This window comes from Tenrec ecaudatus, chromosome 1 (assembly GCF_050624435.1).
Source record: "Tenrec ecaudatus isolate mTenEca1 chromosome 1, mTenEca1.hap1, whole genome shotgun sequence".
In the NCBI taxonomy this organism is placed as follows: Eukaryota; Metazoa; Chordata; class Mammalia; order Afrosoricida; family Tenrecidae; genus Tenrec; species Tenrec ecaudatus.
Genome location: NC_134530.1, coordinates 294510333 through 294535863, shown reverse-complemented (window position 1 = coordinate 294535863; position 25531 = coordinate 294510333). Strand labels below are relative to the sequence as shown.

At 55.0% G+C, this 25531-nt stretch overlaps 1 pseudogene; it reads left to right on the top strand.

Moving 5' to 3' along the window:
- Positions 1 to 9267: 9267 nt before the first annotated feature.
- Positions 9268 to 24964, top strand: LOC142440864 (cytosolic phospholipase A2 beta-like; annotated as a pseudogene).
- The last annotated feature ends 567 nt before the right edge of the window (positions 24965 to 25531 follow it).

The following is a 25531-nucleotide window of genomic DNA, read 5'->3' as shown; positions in this document are numbered from 1 at the left end:
CTTACTCCTCCAGGACTGATCTCTCACTAACAGTATGTCTAAGGTTCATGAGGGGAAGTCTCACCATTCTTGCTTCTAAGGAGTATTCTGGCTGCACTTCTAACCCACATTTGTTTGTTCTTTTGGCAGTTCATAGTATTTCCAATATTATTCACCAGCATCCCAATATAAATGCATTGATTCTTCTTTGATCTTCCTTTTCAATGTCCAACTTTCACGTGCATACAAGGCCATTGAATATATGACTCAGATGGCTTTATTCAGGTACACCTTAAGCTTCAAGGTAACATCCTTTCTCTTAAACACTTTGGAGAACACTTTTGAAAGAGGTCTCGCTGCAACGCGTGGCCCCTTTAAGGATGAAGAGGCGGGGCGCACAGGTGGAAGCCCATGGCCCCTTTAAGCCTTGGCCTATTTGGCAGCAGCTGGAGCCACTATTGAGGACAAGGTAAGAGGCCAGCCAGCACTTCCTGTGGAGGCTAAGGGCTCAGGACCTGAGCAGGTTAAGCTGTGAGTGCTGAGTGAGCCAGCCTCAGAGCCGCACCACCTCCATGGGCCAAAATGACCTGATGGGCAAGGCCTAGGGCTTCACAGACCAGGTGTGGTTCCTGCGGCCTCCCCGCCCTCTCCCAGACTCCTGCCCAACCGGGCCTTGCCACCATAACCCCTGATGTGGGTCTGCAGCCCACCTGGTGCCTGCCTAGGCCCCAGAACTCCTGCTCTGCCTGGTCCACCCACCTGAGACCTCACCCAGGCCCCCTGTCCCAACCCTGGTCCTGCTCCAGGCCCCCTCCCTGCCCAAGACTTTGTTAGTCTGGTTGGTCATGAGGGATGGAAAGGAGGAGGAATCCTGCCCAGGCCCCTGCACCCCATCCAACTTGGGATGCTCTGGGTTGGTCCAGCCCCCAAGGTGGCTTCCCTCCCACAGGCCCATATACCCAGAACTCCATTGGACCCACTGGGTACGTGAGTCCTCCCCATCAAGGGCTCGGGATATGTGCCCACAGCCTGGAATGGGATCCTAGCTTGCTAGAGCCCCACTCCCCTCCCCTTAAGGCCGAACAACTTAAGATCCCTAGAAAGTGTCTGTTTGTGGGGGCCCTTGTGGGGTCACACTCTGGCTGTGAAGGGCTAGGCTATGGCTTTTGGCACTTGTCTTCTCCATTCTGAATCTTTAGACCATTGGTCCTTCCACGGGGCAGTTCTACAGGAGTAGCAGGGAACTCTATTCGGGAGTGAAGTTGGCCAGATTTGAGTAGGGGTGCCCTGGCAGGGATGCCAACTTGGGAGAAGAGACCATCTCCCCTTTCTCTTTCCCAGCTACAAAAAAAATTTAAAAAAGGAAGAGGTCTCATAGAGCAGATTTACCCAATGCAATACATCCTTTGGGTTCTTGACTGGGGCTCGCGTGATCATTTATTGTGGATCGCAACAAGAAGATAGCACTGATCACCTCAGTATTTTCTCCATTTATCATGATCATGTTGTAGATGACAGGGACATAATTACATATAAATATGTCCCTGGGACCCAACTCCTGGGGAGTCCCAAACAACTTGATGAAAAGTAAAACGAGAGAGAGAAGACAAGCACTCTGAGCCTAGGTTGGAAGGACAGTCTTTTGTGAATAGAGAGCTTCAAGGATATTGGAGTTCCTGGAGGAGGGCAAAGAGTTCCACACTCAACTATTCAACAAATCATTGGCAGTTGGAACCCACACAGGGGCACCATGGAGGAAAGGCCTGGAAACCTGCTTAAAGCCTATAGTCTTGAAAGTCCTGTGGAATCCACACATAAGGCACCATGAGTCAGAATCAACTCTCTCATGCCTGTTTTGGTTTGGGTAGAGGAGCTATTAGAAGCAGTGGGGTATAATGTTGAATCCAAGAAGAGGAAGGATTTGGTCACCATTAAAGTGACTTCTGACCCAATTAATAACAATCATACAGACTTTTGTGGGAGAAAGATGAGGATTTCTACGGCTGTAAATATTTAGTGTCAAAAACCCACATAGACAGTTCTACCCTGCCCTATACAGTCGCTGATTTGGTGTCAACTGGATGGCACTAAGATGTCAACTATCTGCTGAAAGGTTGCCATGTGGAAGAGTTTGTGCCAAGTCCGTTATGGATATGCCTGTGATCTTTGTGGGAGACAAAGGTCCTGCTTAAGATTAATGTCTCTGGTGTCAAATCGCTCCATTGTCCAGTCATGGCTCTATGTCCTTCTAGCTCTATAACCTCGGAAAAATCATTGAACCCCCTTTGTTCTGCTCTGTGTACAAGGGAAGTGAAAAATAGTTCTTAGGTTGTGTGTTCGAGGTTGAGATTGAATGATAGAAAGACCTTGTTGTTGTTAGTCGCCAGCAAAGCAAATTTGATTCCTTGTGACCTTATGCCAGATAGGACAAATTACTGCTAGATCCTATGCAATCTTCCTGCCCATTGGCAGGTTTGAGGTCATTGTTGTGGTTATTGTGCCAGTCCGTGTCATGAAGAGTTTCCCCAGATCCTCTATTTTACCAAACATGATGTTCTCGTCTCGCAATTGGTCTTTCCTAACGACATGTCCAAAATCAGCATGACAAAATTTTGCCATTCTATCTTCTAGGAACATTCTTCGAAGAATGTCCTGGTTCGATTTCCTCCAGGACTGATTTGCTCATTCTTTTGGCCACCCACAGTATACTCAATACATGGTCTTTGCCATCACGGTCATTTGAATGCCTCAATCCTTCTTAGAATCCTGGTCCTCACTGTTGTAGAAACTCCATTTCTCACAGCTTGCTTCAGATCTGCTGAAGTGGAATCTGAGTTCTTGTAGGCCCCAAGGACATGGCATTTGTGTGCCTGCTAGAAGCACTGAGGAACAACGTCTGGCCCATAGTAAGTGCTTATAATTGTTCATTGCGATCAGTGTTATTATTTATCATCCCATGTAATCTTTCCAGCACACGCACAGGTCAGGAAACCAAGATTCTGAGCCTGTCAGTGCCTTCACTGAGGCTACCCCTCAGGAGAGGGGAGGGGCTGCATGCAAATCGAATACATGATCAAACCAGTTGGCCTGGGTGGAGGGACTTTCAATGCTAAAATAGGGGAACGGGTTGTTGGGTATGTGGGAGGAAAGGCATCTAAAGAAAATCAGCAGAGTGCTCCGAGGCTCTGGAGTTCTGACTACAAAGACACATAACCCAGGCCTATATATCTTTGGGGGATGTGCAAGACCAGTAATTACAGGTAAAGACATACATCACAGGAAGGGGTTGCACTATAGGGTATACAGCAATGAGAGGGGGTCAATATAGGGATATACACAATTGGAAGAGGAGGGATTGGGGGCACACATGTGACAAGGGCAGATCCTAGATTCAGGATGGCAGCCTAACTTTGAATGTCACTGAGCTGGTTTGACCTGTTTTCTGTGTCTCCATAGAAACCATTATCAGTAGGGTGTAAACTCTTCCTATGGGAACCAAGCTAATGGTCACAAGCATTTAGGGAGAACTAGCCCATTGTCCTTAACAGCAGGGAGGGGGGGACCTCTACCTGCCCTGGGAGCAGACAGTTGTCTGGCCAATGACTGCCTTCAGGGAGGATGTCTCCAAGCATCTGGCCTCCCACGATATGCTAGCAAATAGGCTCTAGTGTTTGACATGTCTTTGGGGAGACAAATCTGGGGAGAAGTCTCTTTATAATTCCACATACATGATGTAAGGTATTGGTCCATTTGCCTTCATTCCTTTGCATGTGGCGACTCAGTGGTCATAGCGCTGTGTATTGAATAAGTGGGTCTTCCCCCATTCACATAATTGTCAAATCACAAGTTACCATAGGTGTACGGGTGTATTTCTTGATTCTCATTTCTACTCCTTGGACTGCCCTCTTAGGAGTACCACACTCTTTTGATGATTGTGGCTTTGTTAGATCTCTCGGGAGATCGAGTTGTACCTCGTTAGAAAGAATTCACGCCGGAGCCTGGTCCGTGATCCAAGTGAGTTTGATGAGAGGCAGAAGAAGTTTCAGGTTTTACACAGCACCCATAGGACTCCTCCCGACCATGTAGCCTGGCTGAAGCTGCTCAGCGTCACGCAAAGATCTCTCCTTTCCTGTGACTCTCTGCTCTCTGTTAGATCTCTCTCTCTCTCTCTCTCTCTCTCTCTCTCTCTCTCTCTCTCTCTCTCTCTCTCTCACTCTCTCTCTCTCCCTTCTCCCCCTCCCCCTCCCCCAACCCTCCCTTTTCATGGATTCCAGGGGGAGGCGTGGTGGACGACCCCAGATGGACCCCATTGGCTGAACTGAATTCACCTGGCTCAGGTGGGCTGATCCAGGTTTAGCACCCACCCAATCCCACTGGTGGGAAACCTGAGCCTCTGAGCATGTGCAGTGTGCCGCTCTTTGTTCCCTTGCCTGGCTCTCTGGGCATGGCTTAAGGGACATCCCATCCCTGAGCTAGTCTGCCTAACAACTTTACAGTACATTTTTAAATTGGAAAGGATGAAACTTCCTATTTTTAAAAATTTATTTTTTATTTTATTTTGAAACCTCCTATTTTGTTCTTCTTTTTTTCAAGATCATTTTTACTATTTGAGGCCTTTGCAATCATGTGAATTTGAGAATTTTCTTTCCGTTCCCCTAAAAGGAACATAAAAGCTGTTGGAATTTTTATAGGGATTGCAGATCACTTTGGTCATATTGTCATCTTAACAATACTAAGCCTTCTAAATTATTTATGTCTTCTTTAAATTCCCTCAGAAGTATTTTTAATATTTGTCTCCCTCATTAAATTATTCCCCAGTCCCATCTACATGTAACCTCCTTTCTGGAAAATGGGCAATGCGACGGTGGGTGAGGGGAGACGCGGGGCAGTGTAAGATAAGATAAAATAATAATTTATAAACTATTAAGGGTTCATGGGGGAGGGGGAGGGGGAGCGGAGAGGGAGGGGAGGGGAAAAAAAGGAAAAAGCTGATTCCAGGAACCCAAGTGGAAGAAGAATTTTGAGAATGATGAGGACAACGAATGTATAAGGGTGCTTTACTCAATTGATGTATGTATGGATTCTGATAAGAGTTGTATGAGCCCCAATAAAACGATTTATTAAAAAAATTATTCCTCAGTCCTTTAGTTGTTTAGATGGTATTAGAAATGGAATTGTTCTCTTTCTTTCCTTTTCCGATTGTTTGCTGCTGGTGTATGGAAGCACAACATATTTTTAAAGAATCTTTTTATTAGGGACTCATACAACTCCCATCACAATCCATATACACATCAATTATGTAAAGCACATCCGTACATTCATTGCCCTCATCGTTCTCAAAACATTTGCTCTCCACCTAAGCCCCTAGCATCAGGTCCTCATTTTTTCCCTCCCTCCCCGTTCCCCCCTCCCTCATGAACCCTTGATAATTTATAAATTATTATTTTGCCAAATCTTTCCCTGTCCGATATCTCCCTTCACCCACCCCTCTGTTGTCCGTCCCCCAGAGAGGAGGTCACATCTAGATCCTTGTAATTGGTTCCCCGTTTCCAACCCATCCTCCCTCTACCCTCCCAGCATCACCACTCACACCACTGGTCCTGAAGGGATCATCTGCCCTTGATTCCCTGTGTTTCCAGTTCCCATCTGTACCAGTGTACATCTTCTGGTCTAGGCAGACTTGCAAAGTAGAATTGGGATCATGATAGTGGGGGAGGAGGAAGCATTTAGGAACTTAAGGAAAGTTGTATTTTTCATCATTGCTACATCGCACCCTGACTGGCTTGTCTCCTCCCCGAGACCCTTCTGTAAGGGGGTGTTGTCCAGTGGCCCACAAATGGACGTTGGGTCTCCACTCTGCACTCCACCCCTCATTCACTATGATATAATTTTTTGTTCTGATGATGCCTGATACCTGATCCCTTCAACACCTCGTGATCGCACAGGCTGGTGTGCTTTGTCCATGTGGGCTTTTTTTGCTTCTGAGCTAGATGGCTGCTTGTTTACCTTCAAACCTTTAAGACCCCGACTCTATAGCCGGGCACCATCAGCTTTTTTCACCACATTTGCTTATGCACCCATTTGTCTTCAGCGATCAAATCAGGGAGGTGAGCACACAATGATATGAATTTTTGTTCTTTGATGCCTGATAAGTGATAGCTTCGGCACCTCTTGATCACACAGGCTGGTGTGCTTCTTCCATGTGGGCTTTGTTGCTTCTGAGTTAGATGGCCGCTCGTTTACCTTCAAGCCTTTAAGAAGTCAGATGCTATTATCTTTTGATAGCCGGGCACCATCAGCTTTCTTCACCACATTTGCTTATTCACCCGCTTTGTCTTCAGCAGTTGTATCAGGAAGGTGAGCCTCATAGAGTGTCAATTTAAAAGAAGAAAGTATTCTTGCATTGAGGGAGTACTTGAGTGGAGGCCCAAAGTCCTTCTGCTACCTTAATACTAAACCTATAAATATATGCACATAGATCTGTAAGGTCTCTCTCTCCGGGACTAGATTTAAGCCTTGATCCTTGGCTCCGCGTGAGAAAGATTTTATGCTGAAGCCGGGCTCGTGATCCAAGTGAATTTAATGAAAGTTCAAAGAAGCATCAGGTTTTACGCGGCACCCATAGGATTCCTTTGACCATGCGGCCTGGCAGACACTGCTCCGGGACACGCAAGGATCTCTCCCCTCCCACGGAGATGACCAGACCCTCTCCCTCTCGGTTCCTGCCTTCTTAAGGGTTCCTGGGGGAGGCGTGGTGAACGACCCCAGGTCGATCCCATTGGCTGAATTGTAGTAAACTGGCCCAGGTGGGCTGCTCCAGGTGTAACGCACATCTCCACCACTGGCGGGAAAATCCAGCTTTGTCCTTTGCTGGTTCTCCTGGGCATGCGTAAATGGACTTCCCAATTACCTAGGCTAAGCTACCTAACAGATCTATTTCCCCATCCTCATATATAAACATATTTGCCTATGTACATGTCTTTATCTAGAACTCTATAAATGCCCTTTGCCTCCCAGCTCTTACCTCTATTTCCTTTTTTGACTTTCCTCCTTTCCCTCTATCATGCTCAGTCCCCACCAGAGTTTCAGCAATTCCTCTTGGTTACATTACCCTTGATCATGCCCTACCAAGCCTCCCACACCCTCCTCACCACCGATTTGGGTCACTTGTTCCTTTGTCCCTGGGTTTGTTAACACCAGTACCTTTCCCCCCACTTCCCCTCTCCCATGTCCCCTCGGAACTGTTGGTTCCATTGTTTTCTCCTCCAGATTGTTCATCCAGCCTATCTTATTTAGACAGACCTGAGGAGGTAATAACATGCACAAAAACAAGACAGAGCAAAACCAAGAAACAATATACAGCAAAACAACAACAAACCAATGACAAAAACCAAAACAAAACACAATAAGAAAAAAAAGCTTGTAGTTAGTTCAAGGATTGTTTGTTGGCCTTTAGGAGTGTTTTCCAGTCCAGTCTGTTGGGGCACCATGCTGGCTCCAAAGTCCACCTTCAGCATTCCCTGGGGACCTCGCCACTCCAATCCCTTGCTGTTGCACCCCTTTAGTGTTTTGCCTCAGTGTGGCAGGATCATATTGGGTGCAATTCCCACACTGTGTCCCCATTGTTGTCCCCTGTAGGGCTATGAGTCAGTGAGGGGCACCATGTCTCCTAGTTTGGCTGGCCATGTGGTCCTCTCTGTGAACTGGCTGTTCTAATTGGAAATATCGTCCCCATGGCCTGGTGGTCCAGGATGTGCTCCACTCTCCTCGTTCCCCTTCCTCTGCTCCCGTGTGCTCCGATCAGATATGTCCCTCTCCCGGAGCTTCAGATTCAATGCCGCCCTTTGAAATAAATTCTTCTGGGGGGAGGGGCAGGTGTCCATTTAGTAGTTGTTATTGGGACCGGCCCCTCAAACCTCTCCACTGGTTCCCTACTGCATGCTGGCATGCTGCATTCACATCTTGGAGCATTGGGTTGAAGTCTGGTCCCTCTTTCCCTGTGGAGATAAAAACAATACCCTCTCCCCTTGGGTGGGTTAGTGAGGGTGAAATTCTTTAAGTGAGCAGACAGCGTCTATTTTCTCCTGAGGAGTGGCCGATGGGTTTGAACCACTGACCTTGCTGTTAGCAGCTACCGGGGTTCCTTACAGTTGGCCAAATGAAGAGACAGTAGGTTAGAAGATAAATGTGGGGAAATCAGTTAAGTGGAATGAGGGGCTCCGGGATGGAGGTTCAATAGGGTGAGTAGAGCAGGCCTCAATGAGGAGGTGGCTCTTGGGCACAGACTCAAGGGCGGGGATGGAGGGAGTGTGCAGACACATGCGGGGGCAGTTCACGGAAGGCAAACACCCTGAGTCAGAGAGAGGTTGGTGCGCTCGGGAGAGGGAAGCGTTTTGCCCATGTGTTTTTGGTTGGTTAAATTCCTAGCAGAGGAATTATGGGGTCAAAGGAATTGTCTCGATCTCCTTTGAAATTCTCTCATTTCAAAGCCCTGGGATAGAAGAGTGACCGTACCCCAAAAGAAATCTATTCAAATGCAAGAAAATCAAAATGGAAGAAGAGTAGAAAACATAAAGGGGCTAAAAATAGCAGTTAGCACCTCTGTTAAGAATTTCTGTGAGAATCTCAGGGGTTTACTGAGTCATCTTCCGCGGTGCCTGTTACAGTGGGCTGGCACAGCTTGGCCACGTGTCACCTCTCCGCGTTCCTGTATCTACTAGGTAGGATCCTTCTTACCTCTTTGCCAGTGACTTTCAAGTACCAATCAGCTCTTCCCTTTCCACCTTCCCAGGTCCCCTGGGACCTTCCTATTCAGATCCAATTTCTGATCTAGCTAAAGACATCCCCACTTTCCCACTGACCGTGAGACTAATCGGATGACTTCACCGGAGGTGCGCGACCTTGTGGTTCAGGGGGAGGGCAGTGGCCTTGAAGCACAGGGGGTACCTTCCTCTCTACCCAAGGGAAAGAATGGAGGGAGCTGCAGGGCCAGGGAGCAGGGAGGGTGTGTGGTAAGGGGCCGGCTCCAGGCAGAGGCTAATCAGAGGAGAAGAATGGGTTGGGCCCCGTTACCAAGGCCAGGCAGACTTTATTCTCCAAGTGGTAAGTCATCAAAGGAGGTTTGCTCAGAGTGACAACATGAGGCTGCCTTTCAAGAAGATGTCTGGAGCTGGGTGATAAATGCTTTTGGAAGGAGGGGAGTTAAGCCAGGGGAACCAGTTAGTTCTCTGTGGCAGGAGATATTGTAAGCCTTTCATCCAGTCATTAAGCCAGTGTGTACTGGGGATCATGGGCGTGCTGGGCACTGTGCTCCATCCTGGGAAGGTGTAACCCACACCCCCACCCTCATGGAGATCACATTCTACCCGGGGACAGAGACAGCTATCCAGTGGAAATCAATTGAGTAGATAGTATATTAACCTGTTTGAAAACCTGTCACTGGAGTCGTAGAACTGCCCCATATTGTGTCTGAGGAAACAGATTGGCCACCACGTCTCTCTCCCGAGGGGCACCTGGTGGACTGAGATCATACCCTCCTGGTTAGCAGCCACGTGCTTAAGCACCGTGCCACCACCAGGGCCCGTAGATAGTGTGCTTGACGGTGCAGGTGGTCAAGTGGACATGCACGTGGGAAGGGAATGAGGAGTGTTTCAGAGCCCCGGGGTGGTGTCCATGGTTAAGCATTTGTCTTACTAATGGGAAGGTCGGTGCACTTTGCCTACTCCTAAAGGACCCCCAACGAAATGCAATCCTTTTCAGAAAAGTCAGGGCCACAAACTGTGGAGCAAAGGTCCACTCTGACATCCCGGGTCACCAGGAACCAGAATCGACTCGAGGGCAACTGTTGTTTGTTTACTAGAAATGGTTGTGGGCTGGGGCCGGGAGGGGGTGGGCGGTGGGTGGTGTGGTTCACAAGTTCCTAAAGAAGAAGGAAAGCCAGCTGGGGGAAGGAAGGCTCTTGGGGTGACTTGTGAGTGGAGGGGCCCCAAAGGAGGTGGCATGGGAGAGGGAGAAGGTGAGGGCGAGGGAGGTTGGGAGTGTTTGTAGGTAGACTTGGTGAGACGAGGAGCCAGCCAGGAGCACAACAGGGAGTAGATGAAGGGCAGCAAGAGAAAGCCACCCAGGCAGCACACAGCACGGTACCATCATGGAAGACCCAGGGCGTTCAGGTTATAGGCATGTCTCCCCGATGAGGCTGTCAGCATCTTGAAAGGACCCATTCACACTGGCCAAGCCAAGTGCTGAGCACATTCCAAAATATTCAGTGAATATTCGCAGTTGGAAGGCATTCTTCCTTCATCTTGCTGCCCCCAGCCACGGGGAGCTCCCTGCGTGGTGCCTGAGGCTGCTTTTCTATACTTCGCTAGAGGTCCGCCACCGCAGCTAGGGAAGCTAACCAAGGGTCTGGCCCCAGGGAGGACTGGGGTTTGGGCCAAGCAGGAGTCCCGCTGTGTTAGCCCCAGTTGACCAGAAAAACAAATTCATAGACACTTATATGTGTTTTAAAAGAGAACTTTATATCAAAGAAAAATTGCACATTAAGAAAACATCCCAGCCCAGTCCAGATCAAGTCCTTAAGTCTGATATTAGCCCACATGTCCGATACCAGTCTATAAATCCCTCTTCCTACTCACGAAACACAAGCAATGATGCTGATGCAGGAAGATCACAGGCCAGTGGGTGGAAAGCCTTGTGGACCCAGTGGTGGTGGAGGCATCCCAGCGCTAGCAGGGGTCTCCAAGTGAGCCCTGCGGCTCCAGGGCTCTAGTGTAGCTCTGTGTGTCTTGTCAGCAGGAATGTCTCACAGGAAGTGAGCTATTGATTTCCGAAGGCACCTACAAATGAGGTCATCAAGCTGCAACCTGAATGACAGCTTAGACTCCACCCCTCCACAAGTTGACACCAGAGTATGTTGCTCACGTGCTCTTGGGCTGTGTGGCCCCTCCTGGAGTAGGTGTGCGGCAGCCTACTCCTTGAAAATCCCCTTCTATTTCTGGTGGTCCAGAGTCTCTTGGTCCCTCCCCAGTGAGCACTGCCCAGTGATACCCTGTGGCCTGCCCAGAGAGGGCATCTCATCCGTAAGTGGCTGTGTGCTGTTTATGTCAACATCTACCTCCCACCCCACTTAAGAGCTTGGCGTGCCTCCAACCGTGCCCTACCTGGATGAGGCCCCGATGCCACTGAACTTCTACCAGGACTGGGTCTGCCCCAGCAGGCCCTGCATCGTGCGCAATGCCCTGCAGAAGTGGTCGCTCCCCTATCTGAGGTGGGTGCAGCCCTGGGCTGGGCTAGGGTGATGGGCAAGCTGTCTTGTGGCATGTGGGCCTGCACTTAGAGTCCCTTCCCCTAGGGCCACGGTGGGCGCCACGGAGGTGAGCGTAGCGGTGACTCCAGATGGCTATGCTGATTCCGTGCGCGGAGACCACTTCGTGATGCCAGCCGAGCGCCTGCTGCCCCTGTGAGGTGTGTTGGACGTCCTGGAGGGCAGGGCCCGGCACCCTGGTGTGCTCTACGTGCAGAAGCAGTGCTCTAACCTGCTTACTGGGCTGCCCCAGCTGCTGCCCGACTTGTAGCCCCACATGCCCTGGGCCTCCGAGGCTCTGGGTGAGAGGGGGCGACTGGGGCAGAGGGCAGTCGTTGAGAATACACAGCAGAAGCACACACCAAGCTTCTACAATGACAGCTCGGTGACATTGATTGTCTTGGCCCACACCCACCACCCCATGGCCAGGGTCAGGCCCTGCCGCCCTGGAAGCCTTGACTGTTGACCGACTGCAAAGGATTAGTGCTCTAACTTTTGCCTGTGGGGGGCTGGGCCCACTCCCTAAGCCCTCCAAACCATGGCCTCTTCGCCATTTTTCCCTGGGATGCCCCTCGCTCGCACGCAGCACCCCTGCCCACATCCTGTTGGGTGTTATCCCAGACCCAACCTGCAGGGGACAACCACTCCTAACTCTCCTCCTCTGTCCTGCAGGGAAGATGCCAGAGGAGGTGAACTTCTGGCTGGGGGAGGCGGCCGCAGTGATGTCCTGTAGGTGTCTCTGGGATGCAGGGACAGGGAGGAGCCAGGATGGGGCCAAGGGTGGGAGGCTGGCCTGGAGGGTCGGTCTACCATTCTGCGAACAGAGGAGGAGCGGCGTGGCAGCGTGGTGGGTGGGATGACTTTGGTGTGGGGGCGCACTAGACATCTCTCAGAGGGCACGTTGGCCCCGGAGGTGAACTTGGGAGAACCCTATGCGTAGATATTTACCTCTTTGGAGAGATGACCCGCATGGGGCGTGTGGTGTGTGCCAAGTCCCTGGTGGCTGGGATCTGGAATGCCCTCCACCCCAGCCCCCACTGGGCATCTCCTGGAGTCTGGTTTGACTATGTCGTTGAGAATACACAGAGCAAAAGCACACACCAAGCTTCTACGCTGACAGCTCAGTGACATTGATTCAGTCCCTCTAGTTGGTCCAAACGTTCTCACCCTCCCTTCCCGAGTTCTTCTCTCTGAGGGAAATGAGGGGGCTTCAGAAACTGTGTAGAAAATAATGGGATTCCCCCTCCCCCCTTATAAATTCATTGTCCTCCAGGATCCTGGCTGTTCTTTGAAGAGGCTGTTTTCAGTCTGAGCCCGGATGGAGTTTAAAAGAGCACCATGCTCACGGCAGAGGGATGGAGATCCTTTACTGGCTAAGTTGAACTAGTACTGGGCGTAAAGGAGACATCAGGGGACACTTTGGATGGAAGGTTGAAATCTTTATTCGCAGGACTTTCTCGTTTTTACACCCCTGGCTGTCTTGAGGCGCAAGGCTCTGGGTGGGCAGGTTCTGCCTCTCATGTGCCCTGCTCCGCCAAATCTGCCCAGGACCTTCTTTGTGTTGGCAGTGCACAAGGACCACTACGAAAACCTCTACTGTGTCCTCTCTGGAGAGAAACATTTCCTGTTACACCCGCCCAGCGACCGACCCTTCATCCCCTATGGTAGGGCTGGGGCCTGCCTTACGCATGGGCCCCAAACCAGAGGAAGGGTAGCGAGGATTCCCTGCCTGTGTCCCTGGGGCCAGGCAGCCAACAGGAGAGGCTGGGAGGAGGTGTGAGGGGCTGGGAGCACTCTTTGCTGAGCTCCCCCTTTTTCTCTGGCATCAGAGCTGTACACCCCAACAACCTACCGACTCACTGAGGCGGGCACCTTTGAGGTGGTGGATGAAGAGGCCATGGAGAAGGTGTCCATCTTGGCCCTGGGCCTCAGGGAGGGGCGAGCTCATCCATCTCCGAGGAGCAAGCGGGCCCCAAAGGTCTTGGGAAGGTGGCCCCTTCCTCCGTAAGGTCCCGCCTTCTGGGGCTGGCTTCCCAGGGCGGATGGAGGGGGACCTTTGGCCATTACCGTTGGCAAGGCCAAAGGCCGAGTTCCCCGGTCCTGCTCCGTCCCCAGGTGCCCTGGCTTCCACTGGATCCCCTGACACCAGATCTGTCCCGGTACCCACAGTACCGTGGGGCCCAGGCCCTCCGCTGCACCATGCAGGCTGGCGAGATGCTCTACCTGCCGGCCTTGTGGGTCCACCACGTGCAGCAGTCCCAGGGCTGCATTGCTGGTGAGGAGCTGCTGGCCTCGGCCAGCGGGTGGGCTGGGGAGGCTCTGGGTCAGAGCTGGGCCACCCACTCCTGTGCTTGCTCTCCCCACAGTGAACTTCTGGTACGACATGGAGTATGACCTCAAGTATAGTTACTTCCAACTGCTCGACACCCTCACCAAGGCCTCAGGCCTGGACTAGTGGAGCCCCCAGGGAACGTGCCCCCCCACAGCTCAGGGGGCACTCTGGCTCCCCCCCAGATGGGCCCCCACAGAGACACCCTGCAATCTGTCTGACCCAGAACCCCGTTTGGGTTGGGACCGACCCTGGAGACTATTGTGGGTGATAGGAGGAGGACCAGGAAGTGCCAGGCAGGTGTCTAGGTCAGGGTTCCCAGAAAGCTGCCACGCAGGTGAAGCAGCCCCGTGGGTGGAGGCCAGCTGCGGCGTCCTCCCTCCTCTGTAAAGCTGTGAAGTGGATATAATGATGGTCCCTACCTTTCTGGCTGCCCTGGGGAGTGGAGAGGGTTTCTGTAAGGGCCCGCTCGCTCGCTCGAAGGACATGCTCAATAAAGCCGGGGAGGCTCCATGTGGTACCTGCTCCTTGTGGCTTTCTATGTCTCCAGGAGGGCGGGGAGGGTTCAGATGGAAACGTCAGAGAGAGGAGCTAGCTACCTGTCTGTCCAGGGACCACAGCTTGTACTCCGATCTGGCCGGCAGGCCAACCCTGTTTTAACTCTCTGCCAGGGCTCATTGACTGGGACTCTGGTTTACTTTGCGATGGGGTTGTTGGCCTGGGGACGAGCCTGTGTCTCCTAACCAGCACAGGGACCAGGGGACAGAACCTGCCCCACCCCCACCCCTGGGCTGCTCCTCTGCAGAAGGAACTGGCTTTCTCATGCTGCCCCCACAAAAGGGGAGATGAGCCCCCTTCCCCTGGGTGCCCACCTGGAGCTCAAGTCCTGGCCATCTCTGGGGACCCAGGTGGCCCAGGCCCTGGCTTTGAAGAGCTATTTTTAGTAACAGCCACTCCCCTGCTGTGATGATAGGCTCCGGATACACCCCTCCTCCGGGTCTGCTTCAGTGGAGACTGGGCATTCCTGTCCTACTGGTACCTGGATGTTTCTACAAGCCTTGTTGGTGGGGACTCTGCCCTTGCCCTACCTCTGGGGGCTGCCCAGACCTGTGACCCCTCCAAGCCATGCCTTCCTGTCCTGCTCACACGGGTGGTTGGTGAGCTGTCCTGGAAGCAGGACCCGGCTGGGCAGGCCCAAGTGGTGTCTGCTGGGGGCAGTGGGTTTTCCAGGAACCCAGCAGGGGTGGGGGACCTTGAGCCCATGGGAGGGTGTCAGTAGCCCCAGTATAGGCTGAGGTGCCTCATTTCTTGGGCAGGGTGTGGGGCTTGGGCGGAGCGGAAGATGCAGGTGGGAGGGGCTAGGGAGGCCAGTTGGGACATACTTGGATTTTGGCTTAAAACCCCACAGTCCTCGGCCCAGTGGCTACTGCTGCCTTTGCTCGCCCTGCCTGGGACCCCCAGCCTCATGGCTCTGTTAAGACTGGCGTGGCACTGGAGCCCACTCTGACTCTTGCTCCCCACCTGAGTCCTGGCTAATGCTTTCTCTGGAGGGCTGTGGCCGCGGTGGTCTTCAGGTGTAGGGGGCGTGTTTGCCAGCTTTGGGTAGGGACATGGCTGGGCTGGGGATCCACAGAGCTTCTAGGCAGGGAGAGACTCCTGGCTGCTCCCCTGCTCCCTCTGAGTCAGTTGCCTGGGCTGTCGGGACCTGAGACTGATGAGATGGGTGACTTTCCCGGGTTCTTCCTCTGCCAGGAACCCCTGGGCGCATGCAGCTGGGACTTCCAACTGAAGCTGGGAGGCCAGTGAAAGGGTGTGCTGACACACGCTCCCTGGCCCCAGCGCACCTGGCAGGGCTTCAGCCCAGAGCCCGGGGTGGTTTGGGATGGAGTCCTGGGGTCCTTTGTTTCTCTGCCCTAGGAGAACCTGGAGGGCGCAGGGCTTGGCGCCCATGGGCTTCCTGGCCTGGTAACCTCCCACCTGCCCCAGCACAGAGGTGGCTTCCAGAACTGCCCCCTGACCCGGGGTGGGATGCACAGGCAGGAGCGAGTGAGCAAGCAGGAGCTTAGTCCTAGCAGGCCGCTCCCTCCATGCCCTTCTGTATGCCCACCCAGAGCTTTGTAAGCGAGGGCATGGGCTGGGGCAGACAGGTGGCAAGATGGGAGCCTGCTGGTTCCAGGAGAGGGAAGCGGAGAGCACAGCGATCCTGCCTCTGGGTCTCCGGCCAGTTGCTGGGTCACCTCTCCATGCCTCCGCCTCCTCGTGAGGCAGCGTAGTAGTCGGCTGAGTTAATGTATGGATAGCCCTTGGGACAGACCTGTCATGGGCATTGTGTAAGTTCCTATGGACGTGCCCTGTCTCTTCTAGACTCGGGGTTCTGGGTGGCCTTGGCCCTGTTGGTGCAAGGTGAGCCCTCACAGGTGCCCCAACCTCCCTTCCATCGCCTGCGGCCTTTGGTCATGTCATCCCACAGCAAGCTTGTCCCCTCCCCGCTGCTCTGCAGGCCAAGTTTCCCGGGACTTGCCTGCACACCATTCATGTGCTGCAGGCCCACAGCCTGCCTGCCAGGGATGTGGGTGAGTTGACCGAGAGAGGAGAAGGGAACTGAGGTTGCAATTGGAGCAGGGCAGGGACGGTGGGAGGTGGCAGGAGGACTGGGCCTGCGAGGTCCTGGGAGGAGGGCCTGCAAAGAGTGACGGGCAAGGGCTGGTGATGGAGGGTGGGGCTTGGTGCGTCCCCAGGGATCCCTCTGGTGGTGAACTCTGCGTGGCTTGGGGGAGAATTGGCCCTCATTTCTTCTCCTCCAAGTGACCCACCCTGACTTCTATGTGACCCTGTGGCTGCCCACGCCCTGCAACCACTGGCTCCAGACGCGCACTGTCAACAACTACAGAAACCCTGTCTGGAACCAGAGCTTCCACTTCCGGGTGCACAGCCAGATCAAGGTGGGCCTGCCTCAGCCCAGCCTTGCGTACCCCCAGTGCCACCCCCACCCCACCCCCCACCCCATGGCCCTGTCCCGCTGCTCCCCTTCCAGAACAGGATGGAGCTGAAAGTCTTTGACCAGGACCTGCTGACCAGCAACGACCCCGTGCTGTCAGTGCTGTTTGACGTGGGCACTCTGCTGCCTGGGGAGTTCCGGCGCCAGAGCTTCTTGCTGAGCCTGCAGGCAAGACTCCACATGGGCGGCCACCCTCGGTACCACCAACGGGATGCTGCTTAAATGCCCCTCTTCAAAGAACTTGTTTACAGACCATGAGGTCAGGTTTCCCTGGTGCCCGAGGCCCTTGTCAACCAGGACCTGCTTCCCGAGGAGCGGCCCCCTCCTCGGGGCCACATTATGGACAGCAGCCCTCCCCGCATTGGCACCCCTGGCTGGCATCTGGGTTGGAATCTGCACATACCCACACTGACACACACACTCACATTCCAACCCACACGCAGCCTCACACACATACACAGGTACACTCACACGCAAGCACACGCACTCAACCACTGTCACACTAACACATGCACAGCCATGTGGATACACATGCACACACACTCACATGTGCACACAACCACTCACATGCATGCCCACATACATGCACACGTCTTACCTTTATGACTTGCTTTTTCAGGGTGGGGAGCGGTTTGACGTTGAATTCCGCCTGCGGAGTGTGTGAGTTGGAGGTTGCGAGGGTCAGGGGAGTTGGGGGTTGCGAGGTAGGGAGAGGGGCTCTGGGTCAAATCTGTCCCTTCTGGAAGGAGAGAGCCTCGTGTGCTCAGGGCTGGTGTCCTTCCCCGGGGACCCTCTGTGGTTGGAAGGACTGCCTAGGCTTCCTTGGGGGCAAGAACCTGACCCCCGCTCATGACTTTTCCCAGGACAGACTGTGCAGAGCAGCTCACCAGCAACGGTGTCCTAGTGGTGAGTCAGATCATTGTAGTGATTGATTCAGGATCATAGTAGTGATTCGGGATCATAGTGGTGACTTGGGATGGTAATGATGACTTAGGATCATGGTACTAATTCGGGATCATAGTAGTGATTCGGGATCATAATTGTGCTGTGTGATCATAGTAGTGATTTGGGATCATAGTAGTGATTTGGGATCATAGTAGTGCTTTGTGATCATAGTAGTGCTTTGGTATCATAGTAGAGATTTGTGATCATAGTAGTGCTTTATGATCATAGTAGTGCTTTGTGATCATAGTAGTGCTTTGTGATCATAGTAGTGCTTTGTGATCATAGTAGTGCTTTGTGATCATAGTAGTGCTTTGGGATCATAGTAGTGACTTGGGATCACAGTAGTGATTTGGGATCATAGTAGTGCTTTGGGATTGTAGTGGTGAGTGACACACCCTCCCTCAGGCCATCTGCTCACCTGCCCTCCTGGCTGCAAGTCTGTCTGGACCAGGAAAGAGCAAAGTGGGAGGGGCTATGATTTCCAGAGGACATGGGACTGAGGAGCAGGAACGCGGGCTGCAGGGGAATGGGTAGTGGTGAGGTATCCTTGCGTGGGAGGGGCGGCATATGAATCTTCTCTTCCCAACACAGGCCCGTGAGCTTTCCCGCTTGCATGTGCGGCTGGAGGAGGCCGGGGACCAGAAGGGTGAGTCTCCCAGGTCACCAGGACAGCCCTGGCCCTCAGCCTATGTCTTCCCCCTTCCTCAGCTGCCCATCCTGGAAGAAGCTGCCAGCCACCTTTAGCCTCCGAAGGCTAGGGGCTGGGGGTGAAACTGCCCGGGCTTACCAAGACCTGGTCTTTTCCCATGACCCTGCTCCGAGGGGGCTGGGCTGGGGGTAACTCCTCCCAGCCTCTGCCAGCCACAGGGGCGGGAGACACCTCACGGGTAGGGAACCCCCTCCCACCCCTACCTCGGTTACTTTCTCCAGAGTCAAAGGGAAAATTCAGCTTGTGGTCCCCGGGTCCTACGAGGGATCTCACGAGGCCACCGTAGGCAGCGACTCCTTCCGTTTCCACTTCCCCACCTGCTGGGAGCAGGAGCTGAGTATCCACCTGCAGGTAGGGTGCCCCCCCACTGACCCCCTGGAATTCAGGCCCACAGGGCCGGGTGGTACCCCTGCTCTGAGACTCGGGTAAGTGTACAGTTTTTGTCCCCTTGCAGAATGCCCCCCAGGAGCAACTGAAGGTGCCACTCAGGGCCCTGCCATCAGACCAGCTCGTGAGGCTGGTCTTCCCTACATCCCAGGTACTCTTCACTCAGAGGAAGAGACCTTGATGTGGGTGTGGGACAGGGCCTCCGGCCAGTGCGGGGGTGGGGGCAGGGGGCGACTCCTTCTCTCCCTTTTCTTTTGGGCCAAGCCCCTGGGCTGGGCTGTGGGGGTGCATCCCTGTGGAGATTACTGGGGCATACCAGGGCCGAAGTTGGGGTGGAGGTGCCAGCCTTTCTGAGTGGTGTTTTGCTGGTTTGCAGGAGCCTCTGATGAAGGTGGAGCTGAGAAAAGAAGACAGGTGAGAGGCTGGGCTGGGGGAGAGCAGCCGGGGGAGGGAGGGCGCTACGTGCAGCTGGGTGGCCTGGAGGACCGGAAGCAAGCGGGTGGCTGCAGCAGGGAGCTCCCAGTCTTGGGAAGGTGCTCAGAGCAGAGAGGGTCCTTCCTCAGCCTTGTAGTCTGCGTGTGGCCTCACTGGGTGGGTGAGAGGTGGGGGCTGAGGAGAGTAACACGCCTGGTTTGAGGAGCACAAAGACCAGAAGGAAGCAACCTTTTGGGTAGAAGCAACGTGGCTGGGCCTTCAAGAACTTTTGCTGGCCCTCAGTGTCTAGGAGCATAAGCAGCCCCAACTTAAAGACCTTTGTTCCTTCTCAGCCCCCGTGCCCCCTTCCCAGTGTAGCCCTGGTCCAGCGTTGCAGGGGAGGGAGAAGCTGAGACTCAGGGCCACCTTTGGCCACAGGGACACCCTCATCTGCCAGCTGGCCTTGCTGTCATGCCAGGCGAGTTGGTGTGGCTCTGGGCCCTCATCCCCACCTCACTCTCCAAGCTTCAGCACGCAGGCTGAAGGGAGAGAAGAGATGGACGTGGATCTTGCAGGGAGATGGGCCCAGTGTTCTCTTTTCTGACGAGGATGAGCACTGCCTCACTGTCCTTCCATCCCCCCACCCCACCCCCAGACCAGGGGAGCTGGCCGTGCGCCTGGGCTTCGAGCTGTGTGCTGTGGAGCAGGCCTTCCTGAGCAGGAGGAAGCAGGTGGTGGCCAAGGCCCTGCAGCAGGCCCTGCAGCTGGAGGGAGACCTGCAGGAGGACGAGGTCTGTCAGGCTGGGCAGGAGTGTGGGGGTCTCAGGCCGAGTGTTGAGCTGAGTGGGCCTCCACACTTCCATTGCCCGACCAGGGTTGGTTGTAAGGCGGACTTGTGTTTGCCTCTCGTCTGCCCACCTACCCCCCTTGTACTTCCCGGAGCTTTCTTGATGTTACCTTGGGCCCGGTGCAGCTGAGCAGTGTCAGAACCATGGGCCCCACCAGGGGTAGCTACCCTTCTCTGGGCGTTGGCCCTTGGCCTGGAGCTGATTTTAAGACTGGGCCTCTCAGACAACTCGGTGGACATCTGGCCAGGCCTCTCTGCTGGTTGGGCTGGCTCCTAAGGAAATGAGCTCCTTGCAAGGGGAGAGGGACGCTGATTTTGGGGTTTTGAGGTGAGCCTGCGTCTTTTAATAAGTGACCGCCGTACTCCCCAGGCTGGGGATGGGGAGATAAGGCCTGTGGCCTGTACGCTCCCTGGAGTTTTCAAAACCCGAAAGGACCCACCCTGCTGAAGGAGGTTATCCTGACATGACTCTCCTCAGCTGCTCTGACTCAGACCCGCTCCATGGGTCCCCACCAGACTCTGACCTACGCTAACTTGGTGGTGGGGCCAGGGGCAGGGGACTGAGTGGCCACTTGACTTGCTGTGTTCTCCTCCTGTGGTTTTTACTGCCCGGCGCACCCTGACCTCCCCTCCACCAACTGGAAGTCCCCGCAGGGCCTCCCGTGAGCACAGCTGTACTCTGCCCTTCCAGGTCCCAGTGGTGGCAATCATGGCTACTGGTGGAGGGGTCCGGGCAATGACTTCCCTGTATGGGCAGCTGACCGGCCTCAGGGAGCTGGGCCTCTTGGACTGCGTCTTCTACATCACAGGGGCCTCGGGCTCCACTTGGTGAGCAGGCTGAGTGTGGGATCTGGGGGTGAGTGGGCAGAGGCAGGGGTGCCTGTGGTAAGGCTTCTACAGTGCCCCCTTTGCCTCCCTGACTAGATTGGATGGTCTGTGAGGAGGCAGGTGGCAGGTGCGATATGCCCAAGGTGCCCCATGGGCTTCGGCTGTCTCCATGGAGCTGGAAGGCACCTGCGGGCTGCTGCTCTGGGAGAGAAGGTCCGAAGGGGTGTGAGGTCTCGGGGGACTCTTAGAGGAACCTGTCTGCCCCCGACCTCTGGCTTTGCCTAGGACCTTAGAAAACCTCTACAAGGATCCAGAGTGGTCGCAGAAGGACCTGGGGGGCGCACCATACTGCTGAAGACGCAGGTGACCAAGAACAAGCTGGGCGTGTTGGCTCCCAGCCAGCTGCAATGGTACTACCAGGAGCTGGAGGAGCGCGCTCGCCTGGGACACCCGGCCTGCTTCACCAACCTCTGGGCCCTCATCAATGAGGCCATGCGACATGATGGGGTACAGAAGGGCGGCCCACGGGGACGGGCCTGGACCTGGAGGCAGCCCTGCTGGGTAGCAGGGCGAGGGGAGATCTCCAGAGACCAGGCAGCAATGGGTTTACACGGAGGTATCTCCCTACAGCCTGATGTCCACAAGCTCTCGGAGCAGCGACAGGCTCTGAGGCACGGCCAGAAACCTCTCCCCATGTACTATGCCCTCAACACTAAGGGGCACGGCCTGTCCACCTTTGAATTTGGAGGCAGGTCGAGGCAGCTGGTTGAGGCCCCGGGCGGCCAGGGGTCGGGGAAGGGGTGGTTGGGATGGTGTGGGGAGGCAGTTTTTCATGCCCTTCTCCTTACACTCTGGTCCGGGACCCGAGTGAATGAAGACACCCATGACCCCAGAGTCACTTGGACTCGAGGGGAGTCGCCCCATCCTTTGTGGCTGCCCTGCGTGGGTTCGGGTGGGCAGTAGGGTGGTGGCCAACAGCGGTCCCTTCCCACCGCAGAGTGGTGTTATTTCTCCCCCTACGAGCTCGGTTTCTCCAAGTAAGGTGCCTTCATCCCCTCTGAGCTCTACGGCTCCAAGTTCTTCATGGGGCGGCTGATGAAGAGGATGCCTGAGTCCCGCATCTGCTTCCTGGAAGGTGAGGGGGTCTTGGAGAGAGAATGGGGGAGGGGAGGATGTTTCTGGGGGAGCCCCCATCACTGAGGCGGGCAGCAGGGAAGGGTCAGGCTGTGACAGGAATGGGGGCTCTCGTCCCCTTGTGTCTGCGTTCCCAGACATCTGGACGAACCTATATGCAGCCAGCCTCCAAGACAGTTTATACTGGTCCTTGGAGCCCAGTCCGTTCTGGGATCGCTAGGCTCAGACCCTGACCAGCTTGGGTAGGTGCCCAGGCTCCGGGGCTGGTGCTGGGGGTGGGCATGTGACTCCCAGCTCTCTGTGTGTGTGGTGGTGGGGGCACTGGTCTCAGCTCTTTCCCTCTCCGGGGTCACTGCCCTCAGACTGGGCTAGCACCCACGCCCCACTCCCTGGCTGTGCAGACAAGGAGCAGGTCCCAGTGCTGAAGATGGAAGTGCCACCCAGCCTGGCTGGGAGGATCGGGGAGTTGTTCTCTGGCCTCCTGATGTGGCGCCCGCTTGCCCAGGCCACCCACAACTTTCTGCGTGATCTCCAGTTCCACAAAGACTATTTCCAGCACCCTCACTTCTCCTCCTGGAAAGGTAGCTTCTCCCACCGGGGCCCAGCCCCCTGATGTCTTCCCAGAGCTGTGGGCCTTGGCTCCAGGCCCCTCACCTCACCCCTTGGCTCCAGGCCTTCCATGTGTGGCCCTACAGGATGTGGGGAGTAGAGTTTCCTGCCTTCTCCTTCAGCTGGGGCTGGAGGTTGCTTCAGGGCTGGGGCCAGGTGGGTGGGGCCTGAGGGCGGAGTCTTTTTCCAGGAGCAGCCAGTGACTGCCACTGACCAGGGGAGCAAGCGTGGTGTCCTCAGCATCCGTGCTCAAGGGTGCCCTCCCACCCCGCTCACCTCTCCAGACACCAAACTGGATGAACTCCCTAACCAGCTGACCCCTGGGGAGCCCCGCCTGTGCCTGCTGGACGTGGGCTACTTTGTCAACACCAGCTGCCCGCCCCTCCTGCAGCCCACCCGGGACGTGGACCTCATCCTGTCGCTGGACTACCACTTAAATGCCGCCTTTCAGGTGGGGGAGCTGATGAGTGGCACCCGAGGATGCTAGGGCGGCTTCACAGTGTGTGCCTTGCTGGCTTCCTCCCAACCCTATGAGACAGGGACCCACATGCTATGGGCTGAGCTGTCCAGAGAAACAAAAGCAGCAACACTCCTCTGTGTAGAAAGAAAGAGCTTTAGATCAAGAAGTCATTTTAGATCAGCAAGGCATCCCAGCCCAGTGTGATTCAAGACCATGCTAGTCAGAACCTTCCTCAGCCTCTGTGTAGCTGCAGGCAGATAATGCCCAGGCTGGCGTGAACACGGCCAAGTCGGCGGCTCTCCAGGCTGGTGGCCCCATGGGGCCATCCCTGGAGACAGAATCCCAGCGAGGAGGAAGAGGCTCATAGCATCTCCCCTTCCTTCCAAGGAGGGATCACCAGGCTTCCACCTGAGTGACAGGTGGGACTCCACCCCTGCACTTTCACGCAGGTCCAAGTGGACATAATATCTAACCACCACACCATGTCAAAACAACCAAACCAGGAGCCCCACCATGGAGTCCATGCTGACTCACCGGGTCCCCCTTGGTGTGTTTCCGAGATCGAACTGCTTACGGGAGTAAAAATGCCCACGGAGCAGTTTGTCACAGGAAATCAGCCTCTAACAACCAATGGGTCAGTAGGCACAATTATATGGCGATAAAATAGTAAAGGTCTAGTAAAGTCATAGAGGCTAGGAGAGATAGGGGAGCGAGAGTACAATAAAGGAGTCAGGCACGTTTTATGATAGCATGCTCACCTCAGCTCCTCTTGATGGACCACGTGGAAGTGGGGGAAGAGAGAGCATCTGTATTATCTTGGGGTAGTTACAGGTAGCCTTAAGACATGCATATTCAGTAGTTACATACGCCACAAGGTGGGTGGGATCGACAGTAACGCTGAGCTCACAAGTGAGGAAGCCTAACAGCTGCATTGGGGGAAGCTGAGAGGGGGGCTGGGCGACAGCAGGAAGAGAGAGCCAGAGGATGTCTGCCTCTGTAGGGAGATCAGACCAGCCATGTGCTCACTTGAAGGCAGCATGGCTGTTAAGGGAGAGTCTGTGGCTACCAACGTGGAGGCACAAGTTCAGGAACGTGGTGCTCGGCCCTCTCTCCATGGAGCAGCGGGTGGTTTCCCAGTGCTGACCCTGCAGAACCTCACCCAGCACATAACTGCTTCACCACCAGCACTCCCTGTGAAAAGAATTGGGGTTTCATTCACGCTCCATCAGGGGGCTTTCTCCGCAATGGGAGAGGATGTGATGGTGAATCTGGTTGGCTGCACCTGCACCCCGGCTGGTTGCAGGCCGTCGACACCCCAGCGTTTAGTTTCTGTGTTAATTTAGTGAGAGGTGTGTGCCCTGATGGCTGGCCTCAGCGATGGCTACAGTCCGTTTGGTGGAGCTCTGAGGGGCTGTGGCACGGCTGTTCACTCCGACTGATGCTTAGTCCTATGTGACGTCAGTGTCCAGGACCAAGGGAGCCCAAGGCTAGCCCTCTTCTGCCCTCTGTGCCCCTGCAGCAGCTGCAGCTGGTGGGCCGCATGTGCCAAGAGCAGGGCATCCCGTTCCCGCCCATTTCTCCCAGCCTTGATGAGGAGCACCAGCCTCGGGAGTGCCACAAGTTTTCTGATCCCGGCCGGCCTGAGGCCCCAGTCATTCTGCACATCCCCCTGGTCAACGACTCCTTCCGGGACCACTCAGCCCCTGGTGAGCCAGATTGCCGCCACCCCCTTCCTGGTGTCCCAGCCTCCCCGACCCAGCAGACCCGCCCTCCACCCCAGCACCCTGCCCCTCCATGCCCACGATGTGCTCTCTGCACAGGGGTCCCTAGGACACCCGAGGAGCAGGAGGCCGGCCGGGTGAACCTGTCTCCGTCTGACTCCCCCTACCACTACTCGAAAGTGACCTATAGCCAAGAGGACTTGGACAAGCTTCTGGGCCTGGCCCACTACAACATCTGCAACAACCAGGAGCGGCTGCCAGCTGCCCTGCGCGAGGCCATGCGGAAGAGGAGGCAGCGCTGACAGCCCGCCCCGAGTGACGCCATGCCTCAGCCTCAGAGAGCTATCCCCCAGTGTTCTGGGGCCTCGGAGGGCCTGGTTGGCCCCAGCAGCACCCTTCCTAGCCTTGGGTGTATGCCCTGGTACCCCAGACGGGGCAGGAGATGCCAGCACCTCACAGAGGGCCATCTGCACTGTGAACTGAAGCTGTGACTACGGGCTTGCCACAGCTCAGCAGCTGCTCTGGTCCTGGGCCCTGGGCCCCTGGAGCAGGCCACAGTGTGCCTCTTCTCCAAGCACCGGGAGAGGTGGGGTGCAGAGGTGATGTGGCAGCTGGGGTGCAAATGGGGTGGGGTTGGGGTTCGGGGTGGCTGGGCCCGGTGTATAGTGTTGGCACTGGGGGGAGGGTCCCAGGCTCCCCCGCCCTGCTGCTCTGAATGCTGTACGCAGGGACTCGGGGGCTGCACACATTACAGGACTCGTCCCACCAACGGTCTGAGGATGTCATTGCTGCTACGAATGGGGAGACCTTTGGTACCACCATCAAAGACCAGTTTAGGAAACAAGACAAGGACACATCTCCCTGGCCCC